Source organism: Pseudorasbora parva, chromosome 13 (genome assembly GCF_024679245.1).
Source record: "Pseudorasbora parva isolate DD20220531a chromosome 13, ASM2467924v1, whole genome shotgun sequence".
Classification (NCBI taxonomy): domain Eukaryota; kingdom Metazoa; phylum Chordata; class Actinopteri; order Cypriniformes; family Gobionidae; genus Pseudorasbora; species Pseudorasbora parva.
Window position 1 is genome coordinate 21,429,470 of NC_090184.1, and position 13,638 is coordinate 21,443,107.

Genomic DNA, 13,638 nt, shown 5'->3' on the forward strand with positions numbered 1-13,638 from the left:
CCCCCCCCCCGTGGGTGTTGGCTCCCACAGGGAGAGAGAGGAGAAGTGAAGAGAGCGGAGTAAGAGAACTAGAGGAGGGCCGAGCCTGTCTTCACTGGTCTTTTTAAGGTCTGGAAATAGTCCCACCCTCCAGGGTTAGACTTAACCAATGAGAGTGTTGGGATTTCCCGGCGGGAAATTCCTCAGCAGATTTTATTGCCCTTTGTTTGAAAGTTCGACTCAGTGGGTCTCTGAGTCTTCATACTATAATTAATGCAACAAACACACACTGCATTTTCTGAATAAGTGATATACATGGAAGTGTAAGTCGTGAAGTGAGCATTAATTTGATAGGAGACATGACATATATGAGGTTATCTGAACTAGTAATTTGTTAAGACAAAGATAAAAAGATGCAAAATACCATACAGAATAAACATTTTACAAGACAGTTATGTGTTTACATATAATGTCCTGGGGTGCATGTTCATTTATAGATGGTTTGTCTATAATTTGAGGCAAAAGCTCTGTGTCTTAAACTCTTTGTGTATAAGACTTCATGTGGCCGAATTCTTTTGGGGGCCATAAAACACCTTATCAGATGGTTTCCAGGGTGACTGAAGAATCTCCCTCTGTTGTGTTGGGGGAAGGTCTGCCACCCAGCACACAGCTTTCACAACATATTTGTTAAATGTAACTGGCGATTGTGTGTTTGATTCCCCTGAGTCGCTACATATCTGAGACTCTCTTTACCTCCAGAACATTCTTCACAAACTCCTCCTTCAGGATCATTCCAACTCCATTTTTCTGTGTGGACAATTAACTTATATATACTAATTTATAATTAACTAATTTATATACAAATTTATATACTATTTTTTTTGGTTAATATTTATTACTCTCCTCTGCCCATTTCTTTCCCAATTCAGAGTAACCAATCGCCTTTTCCAACATACACTATATTGCCAAAAGTTTTGGGACACCTGCCTTTACATGCACATGAACTTTAATTAAAATTCCATTCTTAATCGGTAGGGCTATTATGGAGTTGGCCCACCCTTTGCAACTGTAATATAGCTTCAATTCTTCCGGGAAGGCTTTCTGCAAGGTTTATGAGTGTGTTTATGGGATTTTTTGACTTTTCTTCTAGAAGCGCATTTCTAAGGTCAGGCACTGATGTTGGACGAGAAGGCCTGGCTTGCAGTCTCCACTCCAGTTCATCCCAAAGGACTTTTATCGGGTTGAGGTGCAGACCAGTCAAGTTCCTCCATACCAAACTCGCTCATCCATGTCTTCATGGACCTTGCTTTGTGTACTGGTGCGCAGTCATGTTTGAACATAAAGGGTCCATCCCCAAACTGAGCATGAATTTGTCCAAAATGTATTGGTACGCTGAAGCATTAAGACTTCATTTCACTGGAACTAAGGGGCCAAGCACAACCCCTGAAAAACAATCCTGCACCATAATCCCCCCTCCACCAAACTTCTTGGCAAAACACTTGGTACAATGCAATCAGACGAGTATCGTTCTTCTGGCATCCGCCAAGCCCAGACTCGTCCATCGGATTGCCAGACAGAGAAGCGTGATTGGTTACTCCAGAGAACACGTCTCCACTGCTCTAGAGTCCAGTGGCGGCGTGCTTTACACCATTGCATCTGATGCTTTGACTTGCACTTGTTGATATAAGGCTTGGATACAGCTGCTAGGCCATTGAAGTCCATTCCATGAAGCTCTCTATGCCTTGTTCATGAGTTAATCTGAATGCCACAAAAAGTTTGGAGGTCTGTAGCTACTGACTCTGCAGAACGTTGGTGACTCACAGTGCATCTCAGCATGCATGCTTTACATGGCCTACCACTTCATGACTGACTTGCCATTGTTCTCAGTTGCTTCCACTTTGTTTTAATACCACTTACAGTTGACCGTAGAATATTTAGTAGTGAGGAAATTTAAAAATTGGACTTTTTACACAGGTGGCAACCTATCACAGTACCACACTTGTATTCACTGAGCTCATGAGACCGACCCATGCTTTCACAAATGTTTGTAGAAGTAATCTGCATGACTAATGGCTTGATTTTATACATCTGTGGCCATGGAATTCAATGATTTGTTGGGGTCTTCCAATAATTTTGGTAATATAGTGTACAGTATATCAGGGGCTTTTCCTCCGAGGAGGCAAGAGAGGCAAATTTGTGACATTAAAAAGTGTAAAATCACTAGTTTTTATAAAGTAACAATGTCCAACAGCCATAGGTGAATTTTCAGTGTACCTCCTCAAAAACAGAAACCCTAACACAACATGAGTGACAGTGAGCGTTGGTGACCAGATGATTACTTAAAAGCTCATGGCTGAAAATTGCCCACTCTCCATTGTAATTATTTGGAATTTTTAATTCCATTTAATATGTAAGCTGCATGTGGCTTGTATTGTGACTGCACCTTAAATTATGCAGTGCATAATTTCTGTAAATAATCTGTATTTAAAAAACAACAACATAATAATAATGAATAATTTCTGAACACTGACTCTCAGTCATTATTCACTATTTTCTCATGGTTTCTTAAAAGAATTCATAAAAGTATAGAATATAATAGTGTAGTTATAATAGGGGATCATTGTAATGCAGTTACAACGCACCCCACCTGCACAACGAGCCCAATCACACGAAAATGAGGGGAGACTGGAGCTGTGTCTCATTTCAGAAGGCTGCGTCCTCCGGAGGTCGCATTCGAAGGGTGCATGCGTCATAAGGCCGTCTCATTTCAAAAAAGTGTGTAGGACACTCCAAATGCGACCTTCGAATGCGTCCTTGTTTCACAGGATTTCGGAGTGTGCATGAGGTGTATCCTTCACGGCTGGAGATAACCCACAATTCTTTGCGTCTCCGTTAACAACCGTCATATTTTTTTCTTTTCTATTATATGAAAAAACGGCACCACCGCCAGATATACATGCGAGCGTAGGTGTGGTGTTTAAATTAAGTAGTTCAAGCTTTTTTTGTTGTTTTTTAAGCTCTATTACATAAAACAGATAGTTGTGGTAAACAGGATTACAACTGTTTAGTGCATTTTAAACGTTTAGAACACTACATTGCTGTCAAGACAATAAACATTTTATAGTCATTTTCAAGTTATAAATAATTTTCATTCATAAAACTGGTGTGAGTGCGCAACGAGGCTGAACTTGTTGGCATAGCAACGTGATACTTCCTGCCTGTGTGTCCTGCGAAGGACGTCTCGTTTAATTCTGATTGAGGACACTCCGTATACTGCATCCTACACAGGTCGTGTCCTCCGGAGGACGCAGCCTTCGGAATTTAACGAAATGAGACACAGCTTGGGTATAGTTGTTACACAGGGAGAGTTGTCACACTACCAATTTCGCAAATCACGGATAAGAACTGTCATGTGACAGTTTCAGTTTCCTCTGACTTCCTTTACGATCCCACATGGGGGTTTTCCAGTCGGTGTTGCTATCTCTTCTGAAGCTACAGCAGAAAATCTCATTCTGAGGTAAGAAAACTAAAAAAGTCAAAAAGTCAAAAAAACAACAAGAAGAAAAAGATTTTTCTTTTCTACCGTTGTAGATAATGTTGTATGAGTTATATCAGTTCAAAGTGTAGTTTTTCTAGTAAAGAAGGGTGTATCAACCTCCTGCTAATTTCAAAGCACCATGCTAATACAGCTAGCTAAACAATGGGTGGCAGTGGCGGGGTAGGTTGTAATGTGTTTTGAAACAACCATCCACTTAAATACAGCTAAGACAATTTTTGTGATTTTAATAATTATACAGAATGCATATTGTGACGAGCGTCCTCGGAAGAATCAGCGCCGCCCTGGCAACCAACACAAAACACCTGCACCTCCTCATCGCTGGCTGATCGGTCACAGCTGCTCCCAATCAGCCCACAGCCACATAAGCAGCACAGACTGAGCCAAAAAGACACCCTGCGTCCCAATTCGCATACTATCCATCCTAAATAGTATACAAAAATAGAATTAGTATGTCCCAAATTGTAGTATGTTAAAAAGAGTATTCCAAAGATTCCCGGATGGTTTACTATTTCCGGTCCGAATTCACAGTATGGATCGATGGGCACTCTAACGGCTGATATTGCCCACAACCCATTGCGAGTTGGACGAGGATTCGATTAGAACTACAAACGCGGATAAAAAGCGTTAAAAAACTACAAACATGACAGATGTGCGAGTTCGATGGTTAAGTAGAGAAGTTTAGATAAAGGGGTTTGAGTGACCCTATCAATATTTAACCTGACAAAACGTCTCAGGTTACGTATGTAACCCTAGTTCCCTGAGGGAACGAGACGCTGCGTCGAAACGCTGTGAGAACGCCTCTGCGTTAATGCGTCGTGAAGCGCCTGTAGAACCATTCCATCGGAAAAAAGATCGATCGTCGGCGTGATGACGTCATCGACCGGAAGCTATAAAACGTCCGTGAAAACAAACAGGAACTAACTTCTGATAAAGCCTGAAGTAAGTGATCACGGACACGCCGGGAGTATGGCAAAGCGACGCAGCGTCTCGTTCCCTCAGGGAACTAGGGTTACATACGTAACCTGAGACGTTCCCTTTCGGGGAACTCGAGCTGCGTCGAAACGCTGTGAGAACGCTTATACCCACAACGCCATAGGACCAAGTGTCTCGTATGTGTGAAGCCGAAGCGCACACGGTTACGAGAGTACCTGTGCCCCAACAGTAAATGCCAGGTCTAGTTCGTAGAACCTGACGAAGGTTAAAGGAGACGACCATCCGGCCGCGTTACAAATATCGTGGAGGGAAGCCCCCGACAAAAGTGCTTTAGAAGCAGCCATACCCCTGGTTGAATGCGCCCGGACAGCCAGTGGAGACTGCTGCCCGGCCGCCTCATAAGCAAGTGAGATGGCCTCGACCACCCACTTGCTCATCCTCTGCTTAGATACTGGGGCCCCTTCTTAGGGGGCCCGAAACAGACAAACAGCTGATCAGTTTTCCTCCACAGGGCAGCTCTGTGGACATAGTATCTAGTGCTCTAACAGGGCACAGCAGATTAATCCTTCCTGGTCTGACGTCGTGAAAGGAGGAGGACAGAATGCTTGAAGAGTAATGGGGCCCCGTGGGCTCGTAGGAACCTTGGGGACATAACCCGGCCTGGGATGTAGAAATCCCCGGCGCAAACTCTAGACATGAGGGCCCTACAGACAGGGACTGAATATCTCTTATTCTTTTGAGATGAAATAGCCAAAAGGAATATAGTCCTGAGGTGAGGAACTTATCCGACACCTCCTCCAAGGGTTCAAACGGAGGCTCGGACAAGCCCCGCAAAACACAGGCTGGGACCCTCGAGTGCATAACAGGCCTCAACCTTAAAGTGCCACGGAGGAAACGTGTAATCAGAGGGTGTCTTCCCAAGACACTCCACCCAAAGGGACGTGGAAGGCACCCAAGGCCGCCACGTACGCCTTTATTGTGGAGGGGGTCAACCCTGCCGAGAACCTTGCCTGCAGAAACTCCAGCACTGTACCAACCGGGCAGTTAACCGGGTCCCACTGGCGTTCTCTGCACCATGCTGAGAAAAGTTTCCCTTTCAGAGCGTACAGTTTCCTCGTAGACGGAGCTCTGGAGTGAAGGATGGTCTCTACGACCTCGGCCGAGAGACCTTCCTCTATGAGCCTAGCCCCCTCAGAGGCCAGGCCCACAGTTTCCACATCTCTGGGCGTGGGTGCAAGAATCTCCCGCCCGCCTGAGAGAGTAGATCCCTCCTGGTCGGAATCTCCATCGGAGAGCCTTCCAGGAAAGATATCAGGTCCGAAAACCATACTCGGGTCGGCCAGTACGGAGCCACTAGAAGTACCTGGGCCCCGTCCCGGCGTACCCTCTCCAGAACTCCTGGAAGCAAGACAATCGGGGGGAAGGCGTACAGAGGTAGCCTCGGCCACCCCTGTACCATGGCATCCAACCCCAGCGGGGCTGGATGGGTCAGAGAAACCACTGCGGGCAGTGAGAACTCTCCGCCGAAGCAAATAGCTCCCATATACCTTCCATAGGAGCTCCACCACTTCTGGGTGGAGTCTCCATTCCCCGGGCCTCGGCCCCTGCCTCGACAGGCTGTCTGCTTCCTGATTCAGGACCCCCGGGATATATACTGCTCTGACTGACAGCAATTTCCCTTGGGCCCACAGGAGGATCCGATGTGCCAATTTGTCCAACGGACGGGACCTCAGACCCCCCTGGTGATTTATATAGACGACCACCGATGTGTTGTCTGCACATGGTGGCCCCTGAGGTCGGGCAGGAACTGTTTCAATGCAAGAAACACTGCGAGCATCTCTAGCCGATTTACGTGCCAGTGCCGCTGATGTTCCTGCCATAGACCCTGGGATGAGCGACCACTCATGGTCGCCCCCCCCCAGCCCGTGAGAGAGGCATCTGTCGTTAGCGTTACGCGACTAACAAGAGCCCCTAACACGGGACCCTGAGATAGAAACCCCGGGTTTTTCCACATGACAAGAGCACGTAGGCATCGCCGCGTGACTGTGATCGTGCGGAGCGGATTTCCCCTCGGGGAGAATCCCTTTGTTTTGAGCCACCACTGCAGTGGCCTCATGTACAGTAGGCCAAGAGGTATTACATTGGACGCTGCTGCCATGAGACCTAACAGTTTCTGGAACTGTTTCACAGTGACGGCCCGGCCTAGCTTCTGTTCTTTGACTGCTGCCAGGATCGATGCTATGCGTGTTGGCGATAATTGCGCCCGCATTATTACCGAGTCCCAGTTCACACCTAGAAAAGTGGTTCTCTAAGCCGGAGAAAGCACACTCTTCTTGGCGTTCAGCCTCAACCCCAACTTCGACATATGCGCGAGAACAGCATCTCGATGCTGAACCGCCATCTGCTCTGTATTCGCTAGAATCAGCCAGTCTTCGATACACCTCAGTATGCGGATGCCCTGCAGACGCAACGGCGCCAGTTCTGCATCCACACACTTGGTAAATGTGCGGGGTGACAGTGCTAGACCGAAAGGAAGCTAATGTCGGGCGTAAGCCCCATCCTTCTTCGGCACGATGAAGTAACGGCTGTAAAACCCAGACTCCCTGCTGGGAGGGGAAACCCTCTCTATAGCCCCTTTTTGCAGGAGTGTCTGTACTTCCTGTACCATTACCAGAGCCTGCTCCGGGCCCACCTCTGTAGGTAGGACACCGCTGCAGGACCCAATGAGATATATTCGATTGACGTTTCCACTCGTCTAGAAAATCTACTAAGGGAAGCAGCCTCTCGAGGCTGGCCTCTGGTGTACTTTGAGCAACAAGCACAGTGCCCTGAAGCGGCGGACCGGCAGGGAACGACTGACTTGACTGCTCGGGAGCCCCCCGAAGGGGGAGCGGACCACCCTCGAGTGGCCCGCGGGGACCGCCTGCGCCCCGTCATTGCGGCGGGGTTGGCCGCGCGGCCCCCAGAGGGCGCTGCAGGACAACGGGTACCGTAGGCAGAGGTAAACACCGTTTCCCTTCGGAGGGGACTACCCTCAGCGTCCTTTTGTTTCTCCTGCCCTCCGAGGAGGGGGCGGCCCACCCTCAGGTGGCCCGCGGAGACCGACTGCGCCCCGGCATTGCGGCGGGGTTGGCAGCGCGGCCCCCAAAGGGTGCCGCAGGGAAAACGGGTACCGTAGGCAGGGGTAAACACCGTTTCCCTACGGGGGGAACCACCCTCAGCGTCCTGGCGCTTCTAGCGTCAGGAACGCTTCGACGAGGCCTTCTTGGCGATCAGGACTGTCCTCAGATCAGCCCTGCCCCTCGAAGGCCTCGTCTGAGAGCGCCGCCCCTCGTCCCCGCGCTGAGGGGGAGTTCGGGTGGCGACGCTCTGTTTTTGTTTTGCCCTGTGCGAGGCGCTCGTACTCGGCTTGGGCTGCTTGATGTCAGCAGCAGCCCCAGGGACCTGGACCCTGAGAGGGAGAAACTGCTTGAGCGCCGCAGTTTTTCTTGCTTTTTGGACTCCTGGAACCTCTCGGTGACAGTATGGACTGCGTCACCGAAGAGGCCTCCAGGAGAAAGCGGCGCATCCAGCAGAAAAGCTTTCTCCCTCTCTTTGATGTCAGTGGGGTTCAACCATAAGTGCCTCTCCGTGGCCACCAGGGCTGCCATAGAGCGGCCCACACATCTGTCCGTCTCTTTGGTGGCCCGGAGAGCTAAATCGGCAGAAGAACGAAGTTCCGTAATAATATCTACCCCCACTGCATCGCTACTGTCCAGATCCCTCAGCAGGTCAGCCTGGTATGCCTGCACGATTGCCATAGTGTGCAGGCATGCAGCCGCCTAACCCGCTGCCGAGTACGCTTTGCCCACCAACGCCGACGTTGTTTTTAGAGGTCTGGTGGGCAAAGACGGGGCTTTAAGGGACGATGCCGAGGAAGGCGAGAGATGGCTCGCGAGCGTCTCTTCAACCTTTGGCATCGCCCCATACCCATACTGTTTCAGCCCAGCGATGTTACTATAGACCGAAGTCTGTGGGCTGAAAACGCGGTATGATGCCGGTCTCTTCCACGATCTTGCCACCTCAGTGTGCAAGTCGTGAAAGAACGGCAAGCCCCGCCGCTGAGGCTCTGAAGCGCGAGAAGGCAGGAATCTCTCGTCTAATTTACTTGCACGTTTACTTCCTGCCTCGTATCTCTCGGTTGGCCAGTTGATGTTAAGCCTGGCCACCGCTCGCGTCAGAACCCTCGCATGCAGGGGACTGAAGTGGCGAGTCTTCAGTCTCGATGCTTTCAACGTCCACCTCCTCAGAGCTGGAGAGATGAAGCACCGGCGACTCTCTCGGGGGGGGAAGAAACCGCCATGCGTGCTTCCATGCCCCGAGAAGAGCCGCTGGATGGTGCAGGTGAGGGCAGAGATAAGGCAGCGCCCGTCTCTAACCCCTCTGCAACATCCAATTGTGATCCCCACGACTGCAGCCTCCGCTCCGCCTCGGCGGCAGCGGGACCAGAGCCGCGGGGAACACGAGCCGAGGCACCCTCCTCAAAGAGTGCCCGGCGGGAGCGCAGCGTTCTCAGTGGCATACGCTCACAGTGCTCGCAAGCAGCCCCCTCGAGGGCTGCCTGGGCATGCTGCGCTCCCAAGCAGGCTACACAAAGAGAGTGTGTATCCCCACTCGTGATGTAACGTGGGCAGGGATGAACACAACTCTTAAAACTGCTTTCACTCGCCATAATTCTCTATCTATTTTATTTTCTCTTTGTTTTGTTAATATATATGAAATATTTAACAAAAAGGGTGGAAAAGCTCTTCAATAGACAGACAAAAACACCAAATAGACAGACAGGTTCACACAGATCGCTTGCTGAAGGCTCAGAAGCTAGTTCCTGTTTGTTTTCACGGACGTTTTATAGCTTCCGGTCGATGACGTCATCACGCCGACGATCAATCTTTTTTCCGATGGAATGGTTCTACAGGCGCTTCACGACGCATTAACGCAGAGGCGTTCTCACAGCGTTTCGACGCAGCTCGAGTTCCCCGAAAGGGAAATATATTTATTCAGTGTTGTCCACATTATATTTCACCTGCAGCAGCATTGTGAACTTTTGTAATGACATTTTTGGCCATTAACTTTGAAATGCATCATTATATTCAAACTGCAAACACATGAGGAGAGTCTCTGCATTAAAGAACCAAAAAAGCCAGATCAACGAGCGGCTACATTTCTCTCCGATACGGTAGGAGATTAATCTGAATGTGGAAGATTTGAACTGTGACGAATCTGACAATGATTGACAGGGCAGATAAACGGTGACGGGATGCACGTAAATAAGCGACAGAGTCCGTTAAAGATGGCGAAGTAGTATGTCCCGAAGCTTGCATACTTTTCTGCTACACACTCAAAAGTATATACTTTTTCTTCACAAAAAGAGTACATACTTTTAGGACGTAGTATAAGTAGGCGAATTGGGACGCAGCAACAGACTGAGGTCTTGAGCTGACAAAACGCTGGTCTAACCTTTGTTTCTCTGTTCTCCCCAGAAAGCAGCGAGTGACCGACAGCCCACCCCTTGGAGCACGTCTGGGTCACCCACTTTTGGTTGGATTGAGCACTGAAGAGCACTTAAAGCACCAGCCATCACGCACCGGCTTCCCTTCCTTCACTAGTTTGATTTCACTGTAAATAAATCTACCCTCCAGGGCCACTTTCACGAATTCCTGCCTTGTCGAGTGGTTCTTCACCCCGTGACAATATGTTTATGTCAATTTGCTCTCTCTCTCTCACACACACACACACACACACACACACACACACACACACCCATATGATATGCACGTAGGCCTACAGTCATGCACAAACAAAGGCACTCAATATATAATATAGCATATAAACACACACACAATATACGCCCCAAACATATTTTATTGTTGCATGCAGCCATTCATTTAAAAATAGAACTGTTACTCTGGCATATCACTTATTTTTGCATTTTGTCTACCTGTTACAACTATCCCCAGTATGTTTCAACCCTAGTAGTTGGGTAGGTTGTAACAAAGGACAAATTAGTATTTGTTATCATCTCACAGAGTCTGTGAGCTATAGAAATTTAAATTGTTGCCATTTGTAGTAGACAAATGTGGTTACTTTGCCTAAACGTTTCAGACGTGTCACTAAAAAATGGTAGTTTTAGGTGCTAAAGAAAAAAGTGTGACAACCATTATCTCCCTTATGTGACAACCAAGTCTCCCTTATGAGTGTGCAATATTGTGGAATGTATATGCCAAAATTATTTTTGCCTTGCACATGGTACGCAGTTGTTTGCACTTTATGGCGTGTAGGCTATATGATGCTCTTGGGAAGGATAGGAATGGAGCAGGTTTGTGTGTATAATACGCCATAAAGTGCGTATAGTATGCACGCGAAAAACTGATTACCATATGCACGCCAAAACTAATTTTGGCCTACCACTTGTACTATTGATAAGCATTCTCATGTGATCATGTTGGCAATTTAAACCGTGGCTTGTGACTTCTGCTGGTTAGATCAGCATTAAAGACCGATCTGTTAAAGAACCGTTAAATAACAAAATAACTGAACTGACAGGGGAGCTAAAGCTAATTCAATATGCAAATCTTATCCAATCCTAGCCGTGGGCGTTTACTTCCAAGTCAAAATATTAAAAACACATGATGAATTAGATATGTCTGTGCAGATGTAAAGATAAATGAGCCCAGCATTGGTCCACTAACACTGACACACTAACAATGACATATTTGTTGTTGGGTTGATTTGCACAGGCAAATTTGCATTGCAAAATCGAAATCGGAAAAAAAAAAAAAAAATCTTTCTTGATTTGACATTTAGATCAAACATATAAAAATATGTTTGATCTAAATGTATTACTACTCATCTTTCAGTGGTTGTTTATGTATTGTGCTTCATGTAAACTAATGTTATTGAAGTTTATTGATTAATGCTGTTTTAGATATAGTTTTGGTGTGGATGTTTCTACTACAAGATGCAAAAGTATCAAAAAGTCAGTTTGGTTCAATCTTTACTGTCACAAGAGTAAAATACATGGTGAAAAAATTTGTTTCACACAAACAGAGTGTAGTAATGACTCATGTGTTACCTCCGATTGTATATGTTGGGCTGGTCATAATACATTCAAATAAAATGTTATTACATTTATTGTATACTTAGTTATTGTATACTTTTGTATACAAATGCATCTATTACTAAATGTATACCAATGCATATTTTTTGAACAGCATAAACATTACCAGACTTCCTCTGGAGTTCATTCTCCTGATGAAAATGAACTATTAATTCTCCTGATGAAATATTGTTAGCTGGCATCGATGTTTCCATTAATAAACTTTAAAGGTTGATGAATTGAGAAATCAATTCAATTTCCCCTTTGATATATAAAAGGTCATGGTAATATAAGAATATCCTGTAAGTTTCGGAGCTGAAAACTTCCTTGTACGTAAAAGAAAAGCTTTTATAGACACCAGGCCCACAGAAAACGAGGCTCTCAAATCAATGACGTATTAGAAGGGTACAAAACCACCTCTGTGTATGCCTGCTTCTGTAGCCCCGCCCACCGACTCGTGGAGCTAAACTGGGGGGTATTCCAGAAAGCAAGGTTAACTTACCATCACATATACCCTGAACTCTCGGTTGATTAACCCAAACCTTCTGGAATACTCCTCAGATCGAGTTACTGAGCAATAAACATGCCGAAGATAGCAAGATAATCGTTTGTAAACAAGACAGGTCAAAACTGGATTTGCAGACATATTGAGATTAAAACACAATGCTGTTCCTTCTATATTGAATATGACAGGAATGCAGCACACTTATGTGAGTAAAAAAAAATTTTTTATGTGATAATATTGCATTGTTACAGATTGATTATGTGTACGTGTCTAACCGAAAATAGCTGTCACAGGCTGGAGAATCCCTTATTTGTTGGTTCATTGCGAGTCAGGATCAGGACAGATCAGAACGGATATGTTATGGACCAGGCAGCTTGCAAAGCCCAACGTCCCAGGGCGATGTGTTTTCCAGACCAAAACGTAAGCACATCGGCAGGCCGATGAATCTTAAATAGTGAAACAACATTAATTTCTTGATCTGCTTTGCTGATGTTAACTCTCTTGACTTGATATTTGAAGAGCGCGTGCCCGCTTATGTGTGTGTGGTTCGTGCTTATATCCACCGATCGGGTGTGGGCCAAGTAATAAAAAAAAAAATTGTGGGTGGATGAGAGATAAATCATTGTGTTTGTTTGATAAATACGTTTTGAGAGCCCTGTCAGAGAATTTGTCTGGTTTCTTCTTTCAAAACAATCAATCCCATGAACTTGAAGCTCATTAAATATGCAAATCATATCCAATCCTAGCCGTGGGCGTTTACTTCCAAGTCTCCAGTGCACCAGCCCATCAAAACCCAGCGATCTGGAGAGACCCTCAAAACCAGTGTAGAAAATAGCCTATTACTTATTCATTATGATGTTTTTGAATGTAAAAATCACATGAACATCATTAGTTGACCTCAGACAACAATATAAAAATATAAAAAAGCCAGTTCATACACCTTTAACATCCATGGAACCTTTGCATTTCAAAAAATATACTTTATACTGGAAAACCTTCTTTGAGTTATTCCACTGGTCACAACTGTGGCCACAATTTTTACTCACATATTTTAGAGTGGTATTAAAAAGCAACTTCTATTATAAAGCAAATTGTTTATTTCTAATGCAGATATAAGATGTCTACATAAGTTCTGGGCATGCAGGTTTAACATTGTTTTGTAGTTAGGTCATGTGACCACATTTATTTCCCGATAACGACAACTTAACAATGACTCAGCTCAGAAATGATCAGCAAGCCATGTGCATTTAGTCATTGTGCAAATTGAAGACAATTGAACTAACTCTTGAGCCAAAACAACTGCAATTTGCTTAAATAATAAGAAATTAAGTAACACTTTAAAATACTGATCCATTATTAATAAATAATTATGCAGGAACAAATGAGCAATGCAGTTTTAATGCTCTACAATGTAAAACATTTTTTTTTTTTTTTTAAAAGTTACTTGGTTGCCTTAAAATTGTGAGCTTTTAAGGAACTCTTTTTAAGGACAATGAACATTTTTTGAGATTTGACAACCTTTATTAA